Below are 15,973 nucleotides of genomic sequence, written 5' to 3' on the forward strand. Positions count from 1 at the left end.
CAGCTTACCTGACAAGGGTTAACAATTGAATCCCAGTCTGATGCCTGGGAATCCAACATGGGACAGATCAAGACCCCCTGAATGGGGGTGTCAGTGAGGAGGCCTAGGTAACTTATTGAGCCTTGGGTCAATATCAGTATCATCCTGAGTATACACATGGACTTTGGACTCCCATTCAACAATGTGAGATGAACTCTCACCCTGAACTCTTGGGGGGAGGGTCTAGGCCCTGCCCTGGATGAAATGACAGTCTATGGACACCCCCATGGAGGGCCTCACCCTCCCTGGGGAAATGAGGGGATAATGGGGAAGTTAGGAGGAGGGCATGGGAGGAGGGGAGGGAAAGGGAGAGGGACCTGGAACTCACTTGTGAACCAACCATGTTTCTAATCTAAATTTAAACTTAAAAATAAAAAAATAATAAAAAAAGAAAAAAATCTTCCAGAACTGTGCTTAATTACTTGATTACAATTAATTCCAGATGGATATTTATTCTATAGATTGATAAATGTAAAAATATGTCAGTTTTGGAAACTAATATTCTATTCTGTCAAATTTAGACATTCTATTACATACAAGTATATAGCATCAAATAAAGAATAGGACAGTTAGATGCTCATTGCTTCCTAACATGTTCATTCTAGAAAACATGTGTACACAAGCAGCATATAATGAACAAAGTGTTTTTAGTCATTAATTCCTTAATGAGTAAGTATATATTTTAAAATATTTTTCTGACATTATTAGTGATATTGTGAACATAGCAGGTATAGGAGATAAAGTAATACATGTAATAGGAAAATCATTCCTGAATTATGAAATTACTATTCTTGAATACAAAAAACAATTAGTAAATAGTGAATGCACACACTTTCTTAATAATTAAAACAAAAAATTATAAACAAAAAGGCAAAAAAGAAAACATAATATTCAAAAATACATGCATAAGACATAACTTGAAACATTAAATCATTTGAAGGATATTTGTTTATAAATTTACCTCGATTTATATAATTTTCTGTCTAAAATATGTTCTAAATTCTAAGAGCCACTACTTCAGAAAAATAAGGTGGCAAGTGAAGGGGAAAAAAATAAGCGGAAAAAAAAAGAAAAAAAAAAGAAAAAAAAATAAGCGGAAGAGCAGACCAAAGTGTATGAAATTATATATTTTGATTATACAGATGTGAGTATAAATCAATAAAGTTATTGTATATTGAGCATATCACTACTTGATGTATAAATAGGTTGGCATAAATATAACTGAAATAAATCATGCATATTTAAACGGATAGATATTATTCTTAAATCATCAATTATATATCAATATGTGCATATATACCTGATAGAGAGACATATATGTATCTTTCATGTGGTTTTAAAGAATATATATATTTGTGTATGTATATGTGTATGTAAGTTATGCAAAGAATGCTTAAGTATCCAAAATAGAGAAATTTAGACCATCACTGGCTACTCTCACTGCAAAGATACCCACATAATATAGAACTGATTAATAGACTGTTTTTGAAAACAAGCTGGTAGTATTTGAATTATGCAAATTGAAAGATATTTTAAAAATGCTTCAACTGGTGAAAAGTTGAGTCAGAGAAGTGGTATTTAAACAACCATTAGGCTAATAATTCCTGTATATTTTTTTAATAAGTTGATTCCATTTTTTTCATGATAGGCAATAAGAGACTAATGGTCTACTATTAAAAGTATTTTGAAGGAACTGGGTACAAATTGTGTAGCATATAATGCAATTCCTTTGCATTATAAATTATTTGGCAATTAAAAAGCATTCATAAAAATTGCCCACTTCCTCCCTAAAGAAAAAATGAGCAATAACTTTACAGGATTGGATTAGTAATTATTTCCTTTTTAAAATTGGCATTTGCAGTATTTCTGTTTTTTTCTAATTAATTATATACTATTCTTACTAGTGATACGTGAAGGTGAGGATTTCAGAACTTGTTTGGCTTGAGTTTTTATACTCAAGTCATTGAAGGACTTTTCCTTTTTTTTACAATGGAATTATATTTAATCATAATGCCTGGAACACTGTAAGGTTAGCGATAAATTAATATTAAATGAAAAAAATAATACTATATGGTAGGAAGTTAGGCAACATCAAACATGAATACTTCCTTATGTGTGAGCTAGTTCTTCTCTTCTTCCTTCAGAATACTGACAATTGCTATACCCATTCACATAAACGCATACAAAAAATTGATGAATACACAGTATGTACAATGACATCTATACTTCTAAAGTATAAACTGTTAGAGTATGTATGGATGGCAAATGAAATGGTATAGTTTGTTGACTATATTAGTTGTAATTAGTCAAAGTTATAAGGATAGCTGAAAAAATGCCCCTGGAAATGAAATAGTATTATCTGCGTAGAGATTGCATAAGACTTAATGGACATGATAGACTTGTTTGCATGCTCCATTAAAAAGAATAAGGAAATTAGAATAGCCATATAAAAGAGCCTAATTTAATATTAAAATTGAATGGAATATTGACAGAAGCAATACCATTGATGAAACAAAAACATTTTATGAATGTGTAATGTTAAACAATAAATTGTATGTACTAGATTATATGAGAAGAAGAAAAAACAAAGTACTTAAAATAATATAAGGCAGAAGGATGGTGCTTTGTAATCTAGAAAATATCAGAAAGTAGTTACTACTAAATGTAATTTTAGGTTTTTATGAATACACTCCATTAAGTGTAATAATCATTAATTTGGATATTCTCTCTCTAACTTTTGATTAATTTGATAGTTTGATTATCATGTTGATTTTCTCCTCGAACCAATTCTTTCTTTCACTGGTTATTTATGCTTTAGGAATAATATGAATAATGCTGTTACATGTTTATGGACAAACCTTAGACATTATTTCCATTTGAAAATTTGCAGACCAAGATTTACTGCCAAATTTGGGATTATGTATGCATGCAACTTTGGAAAAGGTATCTTAGAAGTTATACAATTTTTTACAGTTTGATTTATTTTGTTCTAGAGCTTTCAGGTGTGCTGTTAAGTCCCTAGTATGTGGTTTCTCCTCTTTCTTTACGTAGGTGCTTAGATCTATGAAATTTCCTCTTAACACTGCTTTTCTAGTGTCTCTTAAGTTTGGGTACGTTGTGCTTCATTTTCGTTGAATTCTCAGAAGTATTTTTATTTCTTACTTGACACAGCGATGATTCAGTTGAGCATTGTTCCATTTCCATGAGTTTGTAGGCTTTCTGCACTTAGTGTTGCTGAATTCTAATTTTAAGCCATAGGGATCCCATAAGTTAGAGGGATGTTTCAATATTTTGTATCTGTTTAGATTTGTTTTGTTACTAATTATGTGGTCAATTTTAGAGAAAGTTCCATGGGGTGCTGAGGCAAAGGTATATTCTTTTGTGCTATGGTGGAATGCAGTAGAGATTCTGTTAAGTTCACTTCATTCATAACATCTGTTAGTTGCCTTATTTCTTAGTTAAGTTTCTGTCTGGCAGACCTGTCCAGCAGTGAGAGTGGGATGTTGAAGTCTCCCACTGTTTGGGTGTGGGATTTTATGTGTCATTTAAGTTTTAGTAATATTTCATTTACACACATGAGTTCCCTTGTATTGGGACAAATATATACAGAATTGAGACAACATCTTGATTGATTTTCTCAGTGATGAGTATTATGTGTCCTTCTCCAACTTTTTGATTGATTTTCATTTGAAGTATATTTTGATAGATATTAAGATATCTATATCTGCTTATTTCTTAGGTCCATTCAACTGCAAACTCTTTTCTCAACCCTTTAAATTTGGGTAATGTCTGTCTTTGAGTTTCAGTTGTGTTTCTTGTATGCAGCAGAAGGATACATCCTGTTTTCATATTCATTCGGTTACCCTGTGTCTTCTTTAGGTGATTTGAGGCCATTACTATTAAGAGATATTGATGACCAGTGATTGTTAATTCCTATTATATTTGGTTTTATTGATCATGGTGGTAGTGTTTGTATGTTTCCCATAATTGGTGTTTACTAGTGTGAGATTATATATTGCCTGTGTTTCCATGAATGTAACTAGCTTCCTTGGGTTGAAGTTTTCCTTTTAGTTCTTCCTATATGGATGGATTTGTGAATAGCTATTGTTTTGCCATAGAGTATCTTTTCACTGTATATGTTGACTGAAACCTTTGCTGAATGTAGTTAGTAGTCTGAGGTGGCTTCTGTGGTCACTTAGTGTCTGCAAAACATCTGTTCAAGACCTTCTGGTTTTCAGAGTTTCCATTGACAAGTCAGGTGTAATTCTGATAGGTATGCATTTATATGTTACTTGGCCTTTTTCATTTGCACCTCTTAAGTATTCTTTCTTTATTTGGTATGTTTAGTGGTTTGGTTATTAAATGGTGAGGGGACTATAGTTGGCCAAATCTACATGGTGTACTGTAAGATTCTTGTACCTTCGTAGGAATGTCCTTCTTTAAGTTGGGAATGTTTTCTTTTGATTTTGTTGAATATATTTTCTGTGCCTTTGAGCTGGAATTCCTCTTTTTCTATCCTATTATTCTTAGTTTTGGTCATTTCATGGTGTCCCCGATCTCCTGGATATTCTGTGTTAAGAATTTATTGGTTTTAGCATTTTCTTTGACTTATGAATCTAGTTCCACTATTGTATCTTCAACCTCTGAGATTTTTTCTTCCATCTCTTGGATTCTATTGGTTATGTTTGCGTCTGTAGTTCCTGTTAGTTTTTCCAGATTTTCCATTTCCCAAAATCCCTCAGTTTCTTTTTTTCCTGCCACTATTTTAATTTTCAAATCTTAGGCTTGCTTGTTTATTTTTTCCTTTGTTTTTTGGCTTTCTTTAAAGGGTTTATTTATTTCTTTCCATTGTTGTCTGTCTTTTCTTCCTTTTAATTAAGGAAAATTTTCATTTCTCCTTTAAGTGTCTCTATCATTTTCTTAAAATAAGATATACGCTGAGTTGCCTTACTGTTACTTTTTTGTCATGTTTCATTGTATTGTCTTTGAAGCCTGCTCATTTATGAAGGGAAAGTAGGAAGGTGTACCTGGGAAAGAGGGGTTGGGGGAGCTGGAAGAAATGGTGGGAGTGAAAACTTGTTAGGATTATTTTATTAGAGACAAATACATTTCAAATTAAAAGAGAGATTTGATAATATTTTTTACTCTATTCCATGTGTTTAATTCTCTCAACATTCTTTTTAGATTTATACTTCTGATGATCAGTTTACTTTTCTTTCTGATACTGTGATTGTGATGATTTTTATTACAAATAAAATATTTAGTAAAGACAAAAGACCATGCCAGTACCCATATACAGGGTCCAAGTAAACTTACACTGGCCTATATTTCTGGCAAGAAACTCCATGATCCTCCAGAGGCCATGCCAGCACTCAGACCCTCAGGAAACAACCCATACATTCATGGATCAACAACACTCCCCCAGAACATTTCCAGGATAATACCAACAGCCTCTCCTCCTTTTCTTATGACAGCAAACACATCTTATAGAAGTCTCCTGCTCCACCAGAAGTCACACAGGCTCCCAGAAATCTAGCTTCCTGTTCCATCATTGTTCAATTAGGCACAAAATTTCCAGAGGACACTACTTAAACCAGAGGCCAAATGAATGTGAGGAAAGAGTGTAAGAGCCAGAAGAATCAAGGGCATCAAAATAAAACCCACAGAATCAACTAAGCAGGCCTCCTTGGGGCTTAATGAGACTGAGGTGACAATCAAGGATCCTGTATGGGAATTGATTCCTTAGATGTATATCTTTATTCTCCTGCAAATACAAAAAATAAAACCCTTTCCCAACTCTAAATTTTTGGGGCTCTTCTTTGGCAAGTTATATCTGAGCAAATTAAAAAAAAAACATTTGTTAGTTTTATATGTTAAAGAACCATGCTATGCTGCTTGATGAAAAAATCATCTCTTCTAATTAAGAGGTATCTTGTTCAAATGGAATCTTCATCAATTTTAATGGTATCCATAGATTTTATTCACATGTAGAAACAAAAGCAAAACCTCTTTCATAATGTAATACATGTCCTGGATTTCATTGGGAGGTCAAAACCTCTTGAAGTACATTGACTGATTTAGCTCAGTAGGTTTTTCTGTTGTTCAATGTTTCTTAGCAGTTGTTGTGATTTCTCATTAGTAGTAAGAAAATCAATGGATAATAAGGCATTATGTAATTTTGTTGGTCTTTATTCCACTTGTCTGCTTATAAAGCATTTCTTTTAAGGTGCAATTGGATACCTCAATAACTCTTTGTCCTGTGGAATTGTGATATATATATATATATGTAATATGCTTTATATTACAATATTTAAAATCCCTTTCACCTTATTAGAAACATATGCTGGAACATTATCAGTTTTAATATGTGCAAGTATACCCATGATTGCCATTATTTTTAATAGGTATGTAATTATAGTATCAGCCCTTTCATAGCTCAAAGCAGTTGCCCATTGAAATTCTGAAAATGTGTCTATTTTATGGTGTGCATATTTTAATTTCCTCAATTCTGTAGAATGAAACACATCCATTTGTCAAATTTCATTGCTATGCATACCTTTGGAGTTACATCTTGCAGCTAGGGTTTGGCTATAGAAGGAACAAATAGCATATTGGTATTACAATTTTCTTTGCTTGTTGCCAAGTGATGAAAAAAATCATTTTTAAACCTTTGCTATTCACATGACTTTTTTGTAAGATTTTGAGACCTCCAGCATGTTTTCTATTAATAGTCATTTTCATCTTTATCTTGTGATAAAAGATCTAGAAGACCCACATGGTATTTAATGTGTGTTTTATGTTTATAGGATGCCTTCTATTCCTAATATTTCCTGTAATTGTATAAATAATGAAGTTAATTCTGTATTATCATGAATAAATTCATAAGATTCAGTGTGTAAGACTGGTAATTATATTGAAAGGGTTGGAAAAGTCCATTAGTACCATGAGAATCACATATAAGTCTGTCTTTTGCACAGAGCTATAAGAAGTTTGAACAATTTTAGTTAAATCTCCTGATTTATATCCTTCCTTACCTGATTTGCTTGTATCAGTGTAGAATGTAGAAACTCCAGAGATTGTTGTTTTCCTTACAATGTGCAGGAGAATCCAAAAATTTTTAATGAATTTTACTTACTCACTTTTGGGATAATGTGTCAATGAAATATACTGCATATAAATATGTTTTATATTTTCACGTTTAATAACTAATGTCAATGTCATTGGCCTTATTATTAAAGTTGAAACTGTGTCAGGAAATATGCCACAAGTCAATTAATTGAAGCATAATTTTAGCACAAGGAACATTTTTCCTGTAATATTAATGACTTAAAATAGATTAATTGCATGGGTTCATTATGAGATCACTTTTGTGATAGCTTTTCACGGGACCAAACCATTAGCATATTACCATTGGAAGAAGATATTTAATGTTCAGGCTAAAGTAAACATGTGGAAAAATTCATATCAAATGGATGTAATTTTTAGTGATTTTATAAAAATTGTATAATAAATATGTTAAGTGATAAATTGGTTTAATTATCTCTGTGAAAGCCTATATAGTATTAATCCTAAAGTACTTAGAATTCTTACAGTGTCACTTAATATTTTTTGAGAAATAGTGATTCTCAATTCACAATAAGAATACCAGAAATTCTGAGTAGTGAAAGTGAGACAAATTTATTTATTTTCAGTTCTGCAGAAGACGGGTTTCAGCCTGGGGGATGAATAAAAGCAAAAATGGCTATTACAACAATTTGGTGGAAAACTGTGGTTTTCGTATTCCTAATTGTACTTTACTGCCCTCAACTTTGATACCTCATTTTCTGACTTATACAGATAAATATTCTTCCAATTTTGTTTACTATACTCCCCACACCAATTTCCCCAACCTACTGAGGCTCAAGATGCACCTCCCTATTTGAGCGTGTTAGCTTAGTCATATAGCTAACTGCTGTAACTTTTCAACTTTGAGATAAACTGAAAAGTACCTAGGCCAGCAGCCCCAGCTGCTGGCTAAGACATGTACCTAGTATCTTCTACTTTTCTGGATTGACCTATGAACTCCAAACACATAATATTGCAAATGGATAATAATTGTTTATTTGCTTCTTAAAATAATGAGTGGGGTTGTATATTAAAAACTCATATTAGATGAATAAATATTTTGAAAGTCCCTTGTACTATATTTCAGTATATTGTTGCACTATAGTATTTATTATATGAAATACACATAGTACAGCAGTCTTATGTGTGAATTATGATCGTAAAAATCATCAAAAATTATATTTTATAATGTATCACTGAGTTGTTCAAACAAATATCTAGCCTCAGTATATTTATCTATTTGCTATACTTATTTTAGATAGGAAATACAAAGGGAAATATACTTTTGTAAAGGATACGCTCAAACTATGGTTTAAATATTTTTGTCCTAATGAACCTTTAACTTTGCTCCTTGTTACATTCCCAGTTTCCTGTTGTTTGTTTCTTTTAAAAACATAACATATTATTTCTTGATCTGTAAATCTAAAAGGAACACTGGGGTTAATTACATGAAAAATGTTAAATCACTGGATGATAAGATACTAAAGTCAGCAGTTGTTCTTTTCACACTCCCAGCACATCCCAAAGTTGGCATCTCTTGAGGAGTAATTAACGTTGGCAGGGTAACAGAATTCAAACACACAGATTTCATTTTCTCTACATTAAGAATGATAATTAATAAAGAAATTATAACATGCTGTCACAGGCAATCCAATTACTGTGATAACATTTCTTTTCTTTGAAGGCTCTGGGGAAAGATTTTTGAAGCAATAAGACAGTGGTGGAAAATGCTTTTGCATTTCTCACAATTAACATAGAGTGGGAAATGACTATTGCTGCTTATATGAAGGCAGTTGTAAAATATATTTATATTTTAAAGCAAATACTTATTTCACAGAGTGTTTGCTTGTCTAGATACTATTTCAAATTCAAAATTATGTGACACAGCGAATTTAGTGATAATCATTTTAATTCTCACTAATAAAGCTGTTAATCAGGTTGTAACCTAATCATAATTTTATCAAAGTGCACTACAGTCATATTTCTAGTAGTTATAGATTTTACAAGTTTCCAACCACATTCCTTGAAGTTACTTAGCAAGAGAGTACTGAAAATAGGCGACTCTTGATCTGTTAAAGCTGTTTATATTTTCATGTGCTAATAATGAAGCACTACTTGAAGCCATGATTCAGTGTCAAAAGTAGAAATATCTCTCCTAGAAATATGTGAAGCAGAAATGGATGACTAAGAGAAGCGACAGGAGTAGGAGTGGGAAGAGAGATGAGAAACATGCAATTTTCGTACCCTTTTGAGAAATAAACCAGATATTGAGTCTTAGAAAAGAAGATTTCAGCTGGGCCTTGTAGCACAGAGCTTTAATCCCAGCACTTAGAAGGAAGAGGCAGGAGGGGTTACCTGCAAGTCTACATAGCAGTTTTCAGGCCAATGATGACACATAGTGATATCCTGTCCAAAAAGAGATAGAGGACCTGGGAGGGAGTCAGAGAGAGAGAGAGACAAATGACTCCTTCAAATTTTCCCAATGTGAAGATATTCATATCTCTCCTCATCAACTTCCATTAGGTTAAAAAAGTATGAACTCAGGGCAAATACATTCATTCCAAAGAAAACTGCTCTAGAGGTTTGAAACTTTCATATACTAGTTGTCTCAGAAAGAAGAGCTCAGTGTTCTCAGTCTCTGGTTGAATCTAAAGAGTTTTAACTCTCTAGAAAATGCATGCACAGTTTGTAATACTGGTCACTCATAGTTCAATCTATTGACTCTGCAATATGTAACTTGATAACACACAAAGCAAGAGTTATAATGTATACATGTTTCCTTCATAATAAAAGGGCTGGTTGTAGGAAGATTTACAACTTTAAGATCTAGAAAAATGGTTCACAACTAAGCACAAGCTTAATATTATTATAATTATTGATTATATATAGTAAAAAGATAGTAAATACTGACAAAACAAATAAATTAGCTATAAAACTTTTATTTAAAATGTGATAAGCAAAACCCCTGGCTGCTTTGTTCACTAAATTCATTATAACATTCTTTACCCCCACTTCTTTCCCTTCCCCTCTATTTCTAGTCCCACTGCATTGCTTACACTAGCCTCAAACTCAAGATTAATTTTTTCAACTGATTGTGTGCTATTATTATAAATAAAACTACTATACTAAGCTTCTTTTATAGTCAAAAATGTTTTTGGAGTGCTAGAAAGATGACTCAGTGGGCTGCAAATGCTTGCTATGCAAGCTTGTAGACTTGAATTCACATCCTCCTCTTATACCTAAATTCTCAGCACAGCAATGCTTACCTAAAGACAGAGACAAGTGGACTAGTGTCACTTTCTTGTTAGTAAGTAGCCTAGCACCAGTGTTAGTGAAAATTTCCTGGCAGGACATTAGATCTGCACCTGGCCTATATGAATATACAGATGTGTAACCACTGCCAAATATGTGCATACATTACACATACAAACACTCACACACATACACATACACACCACCACCACCACCACTACCAACACCACCTCCACACAATGCATGCAGATATTACAAGTGTTTCTTGACAAACCAACCTGATCTTAGTTGATACATATTGGAGAAGATGATAAAGGTGAACAAAATGAGTCAATACCATTATGTTATATCTGCAAATAAAATTCAGGTACATATTAATGAAGCTTAGGCAATCAAATGGCTGTTAGTTTATTACACACCAACTAGTTGACTAAATTAAAATTTTAGAAACCTTGACTTTTGTTATGTTTAAGAATATAAATATTGGACATTATTGGACATTTTATGTTGATATCATTCAAAGAAAACATAAGGGAATAGAAGGGTAAGAAAGAGGAAGGACAGCCAAAAGGACAGCTAACTCTAAGTGCATTTAAAAAGCCATAAGAAAACTTGCTATTATATAAGCTTCTTTAAAAGTATATAGAAAAAAGTTTCATTTGCGTTACCCTATACAAAGGAGCAATGCTCTTGTTCCCAAAAGCCACAAGTTATCAAACAAAAACCCTAGCACCATTAACTGGATACCTCTGTCTATCCATTGGTCACAGGCACTCCAAAGAGACCCCAAAACAATACAGAATTGTACCATTGATCTACTAAACCCATCAAACCATTATGGTGTGACTGTTTCTGAAGACACCCCACAATTTGAACAAAGGGCATGAATATATTAATCTTGCACCAATCTGGAAGCTTCATCTTCACTGGCTAGCTGTTTTTAGGGACAGAAAATACTTTGTGGGTCTCTGGGTGAGAAAAGACATCAGTAGGTCTAACAAGCTGTGAATCTTAGGGCTAGTAATGAAAAAAGATCTGAAGAAATCACAAAATGACAGGAATTTATAACTAAAAGTCTTAATTCCTCCAATAAAAACCACACATTAACAAATTTGATTAAGCAAGTGGACCTACCATTTGCTGCCTCCAAAAATTGCAAAAAAAATACAATAGAAATAAAAATATGGAAAAAGTTATCACATAAAAATGAAACTAAAAAACATTCCAGTATTTGACAAAATAGATATCCAATCAAAATAGTAAGGAGAGGTAAGGAAGGCAATTTGCACATTAAATTAAAACCCCACCTACCTGATATTATAATACAAAATTTATATGCAACAAACACAGGGGCATTAAAATTGATAGAAGAAAGAAATGCTGTTAAATCTAAAATCACAGATTGAATCCACCACAGTCATCCATGCTCATTTCAGTAGCGAACCATTACCAATATCCATAAGGAAATGACAGAAATCCTAAGTTAAATGATATCATTTATCTAACGGGCCTAATAAGTAACTATAGAACCTTCCACTGAAATGCTAATGAATACATGTTCTACTCAGCAACCTATGATGCATTCTCCAAAATTGACCATGTAGTACGACACAAGGAAAGACCTGGAGATAGAGAAAAGTTAAAATAACATTAGAATATGTTATTATAGAACATTTTGAGCATCTTGAAATGAAGTGGGATATCAGTAGCAATAGAAAATGAAGAATATAGACAAGTTCACAGAAATGAACAATATACTAAAAAAGATAATTGGATCAAGAGAAAATTCAAGGATGTTAAAATTCCTAGAACTATTTGAAATTGAAAATGCAATACGCCAAAATCTATAAAATACAATGAATATATTCAAATGAGGAAAGTTTGTAACATCAAATGACTACATTAAATTTTGATACATCTCAAAATAGTAACTTAATAATATACTGGAAAGTCTTGGAAAATCAAGAACAGACAACATTCCAGGAAAGTAGAAAAGAGGTATTAAGCAAATCAGGGCTGAGATTAATGAAAAAAGCAAAATAAAGAGTTAATGAAAAGTTAGTTCAGATGAAAAATGGCAAATCTTAAATATATTAATCAAACGAAATAGAAAGAGGATCTAAATTAATGAAATTAGAGGTACAAAAAGAAACATTATAAAAGTAAATAGAGTCCTTAATTGGTCTAGATAATAAGGGGCCAGAGTCATACATAGAGGGAAATGCTGAAAGACCATTGAGAAGGATCAAGCCATAGCACACTTTACCTCCTAAGTGTCTCCACTGAGAAAAGTGTGATTTCATGTTTGTCCAAGTTTATATATTGTTACTGTCCAGCTACATCACTTCATGCTTGTCTGTACAGACTTCTAGACCTCTATGGTTAACTAGTGGCAAGCTCCATTCTTTGACCCCCAGACAGGCTTTATTTGTGCAAGAATGATATCACCACAATAATAGGCACAGGAAATTCAAAGAATTATAATGACACATTTAAAAAAATTATATTCCACATAACTGAAAAAAGTCAAAGAAATAGATAAATTTCTACAAATATACAAGGCCTATCAAACTGAATCAAGATGAAATAACATCTAAACATATGTTCTTTTGTTAACTTGTCACAAGCTAGAGTTATCTAAAAAGAGTGAATATCAATTTTGAATATTCCTCCATGATATGCAGTTGTAATGCATATTTTAATATGCATTTGACATGGTAGGGCCTAGGCTCATGTGAGGGTGGCTACCCCTAGGCAGATGGTCATGTATAAGAAAGTAAGCTGAGAGAGACAATGTAAAAAAAGCCAGTGACCAGCACCCATCAATGGATTCTACATCAGTTACTGCCTCCCAGAATCTGCCCTTTTAGACTTCCTGTCCTGACTTGAATGATGAACACTGCTGTAGAAATGTAATCCCAATAAACCCTTGCTTCCTCAACTTGATTTTTGGTAGTGGTATTTTCTCACAGTACTGGAAACCATAATTAAGACAAAAGGTAACACCCACTTAGAAAATATAAACAAAAATACCCCAAGTAGAAAAATACCAGAGCCAGGTAGTTTCAGCACAGATTTCTACCAGACCTTCAAAGAAGAACAAACACCAATACTCCTCAAACAATTCCATAAAATTGGAAAAAAACTAAAAGATCTTTGTACAACAAAGAACACTAGCCTTCGAATGAAGAGGCACCCTACCAAATAGGAAATAGTTCTTATTTATCAGCTTTACCTATGACAGAGTGTTAATATCTAGAATATGAAAAGAACTTTAAAATTATGAACAAAGACAGAAAAACAGTTTTAAAAGATTAATGAGCAACAAATAGATAAATGAAAAACTCTAATATCACTAAAATTTAGGAAATGAAAATCAAAATATGATAGACTAAAACATTAACATTGAGATAGCTAAGCCAAAGTCCTCACATATCATTTTAAAAATTCTTATTGAACACAAACTGAGGGAATTCTGAAACAGAAAAACTGGGTAAATGATTGGGAACTACAGATGCAAGCATAACCAACAGAATACAAGAGATGGAAGGGATGATTTCAGGCATTGAAGATACAATAGGAGAGTGATTCATCTACTAAAAAAATATTAAGTCCAAAAGAACCTTAACACAAAAATATCCAGGAAATATGGGAATCCAATAGAAGACCAAATCTAAGAATAATAGGAATAAAAGAAGGTTAAGAAACCCATGTCAAAGGTGCAGAAAATATATTCAACAAAATTATAGAGGAAAAATTCCCAACCTATAGAAAGACATGCCAATAAAAGTACAAGAAATTTACAGACCAACAAATAGAGTAGACCACAAAAGCATCCCCTGACCACATAATAATAAAAAACCCAAACATACAGAATACAGAAAGAATATTAAGAGCAACTAAAGAAAAAGTCCAAGTAACAGAACTACGCCTGACTTCTCCATGGAAACTCTGAAAGCCAGAAGATCCTGGATAGATATTCTACAAACACTAAGAGACCATGGATGCCAGCCTAGACTACCATATCCACCAAAGCTTTCAAACCCTATAGATGGAGAAAACAAGATATTCCTTGACAAAACCAGATTTAAACAATACATATTGTCCAATCCAGCACTACAGAATTCTGGAAGGAAAACTCCAACCAACAGAAGTTAACTACAACCAAAAAAAAAAAACCATAGGCAATAGATAATCCCACTTTACCTACAGCCAAAGAAAAAAATAGGTGGAAATCCACACACAATTCCACCAACAAAAACAAATTCAAAACAAACAAAAACAAACAATCTATGACCATTAATATCTCTCAATATTAATGATCTTAAAACACCTATAAAGCCGGGGGGTGATTGTGCATGCCTTTAATCCCAGCACTTGGAAGGCAGAGGCAGGCCGATCTCTGTGAGGTCGAGGCCAGGCTGGACTGATAGCCTCCAAAACAATTCAGAGAAACCCTGTCTCGTAAAACCAAAACAAACAAACAAACAAACAAACAAACAAAAAATCACCTATAAAAAGACACAGGCTAGCAGAATGAAGAGAAAGAAATAGTCTGTCCTTAGGCTGCATACAAGAAATATACTTCAACATAAAAGATAGACTTTACCTCAGGGCTAAGGGTTTGGAAAAGATTTTCCAATCAAATGGATGCAAGAAACAAGTGGGGATAGGAATTCTAATATCTAACAAACTAGACTTTAAACTAAAATCAATAAAAAGAGATGAAGGAGGTCGTTTCATATTCATCACAGGACAACTCCATCAAGACATGGTCTCAATGCTGAACATCTATTCCCCAAATACAAAGACATCTAGATATGTAAAGGAAACATTACTAAAACACAAATCACACATAATACCTCATACACTTACAGTAGTAGACTTCAACACCACATTCTCACCAATAGACAGGACCAGCAGACAGAAAATTAACAAAGAAATATAGGAACTAGTAGAAGTTATGACCCCATTGAGTCTAACAGACATCTATAGAACATCCCATGCAAACACAAAAGAAAATACCTTCTTTTCAGTGCCACTTGGAACCTTCTTCTTAAATTGTCCACATACTTTGCAACACAGTGAACCTCAACCAAAAATTGGAAAAACCTCCTGTATCTTATCAAATCACCATGCTTTAAAGTTAGAATTCAACAACAGCACAAATTACAGAAACCTACAAACCCATTGATATTAAACAATGCACAATTGCAACATTCATGGGTCAAGAAAGAAATAAAAAAGAAATAAAAGAGTTCCTAGTATGCAATGAGAATGAATACACAACATACCCAAACTGATGGAGCACTTGGAAAGCAGTGCTAAGACGGAAGTTCATAGCTCTAAGTGCTCACATGAAGAAACAGGAGAATACTCACACTAGAGGACTAACAACAAAACTGAAAGCTCTAGATCAAAAAGAAGCAAACCAACCCAAGAGGAATAGACACCAAGAAATAATCAAATTGAGGGCTGAAATCAGTAAAGTAGGAACTGGGAAAACAATACAAAGAATCATATAACAAAGAATTAGTTCTTTGACAAACTTTTATCCAAACTTACCAAACAGCAGAGA

The sequence above is a fragment of the Mesocricetus auratus genome, unplaced genomic scaffold (assembly GCF_017639785.1).
Source record: "Mesocricetus auratus isolate SY011 unplaced genomic scaffold, BCM_Maur_2.0 Super-Scaffold_100003, whole genome shotgun sequence".
Classification (NCBI taxonomy): domain Eukaryota; kingdom Metazoa; phylum Chordata; class Mammalia; order Rodentia; family Cricetidae; genus Mesocricetus; species Mesocricetus auratus.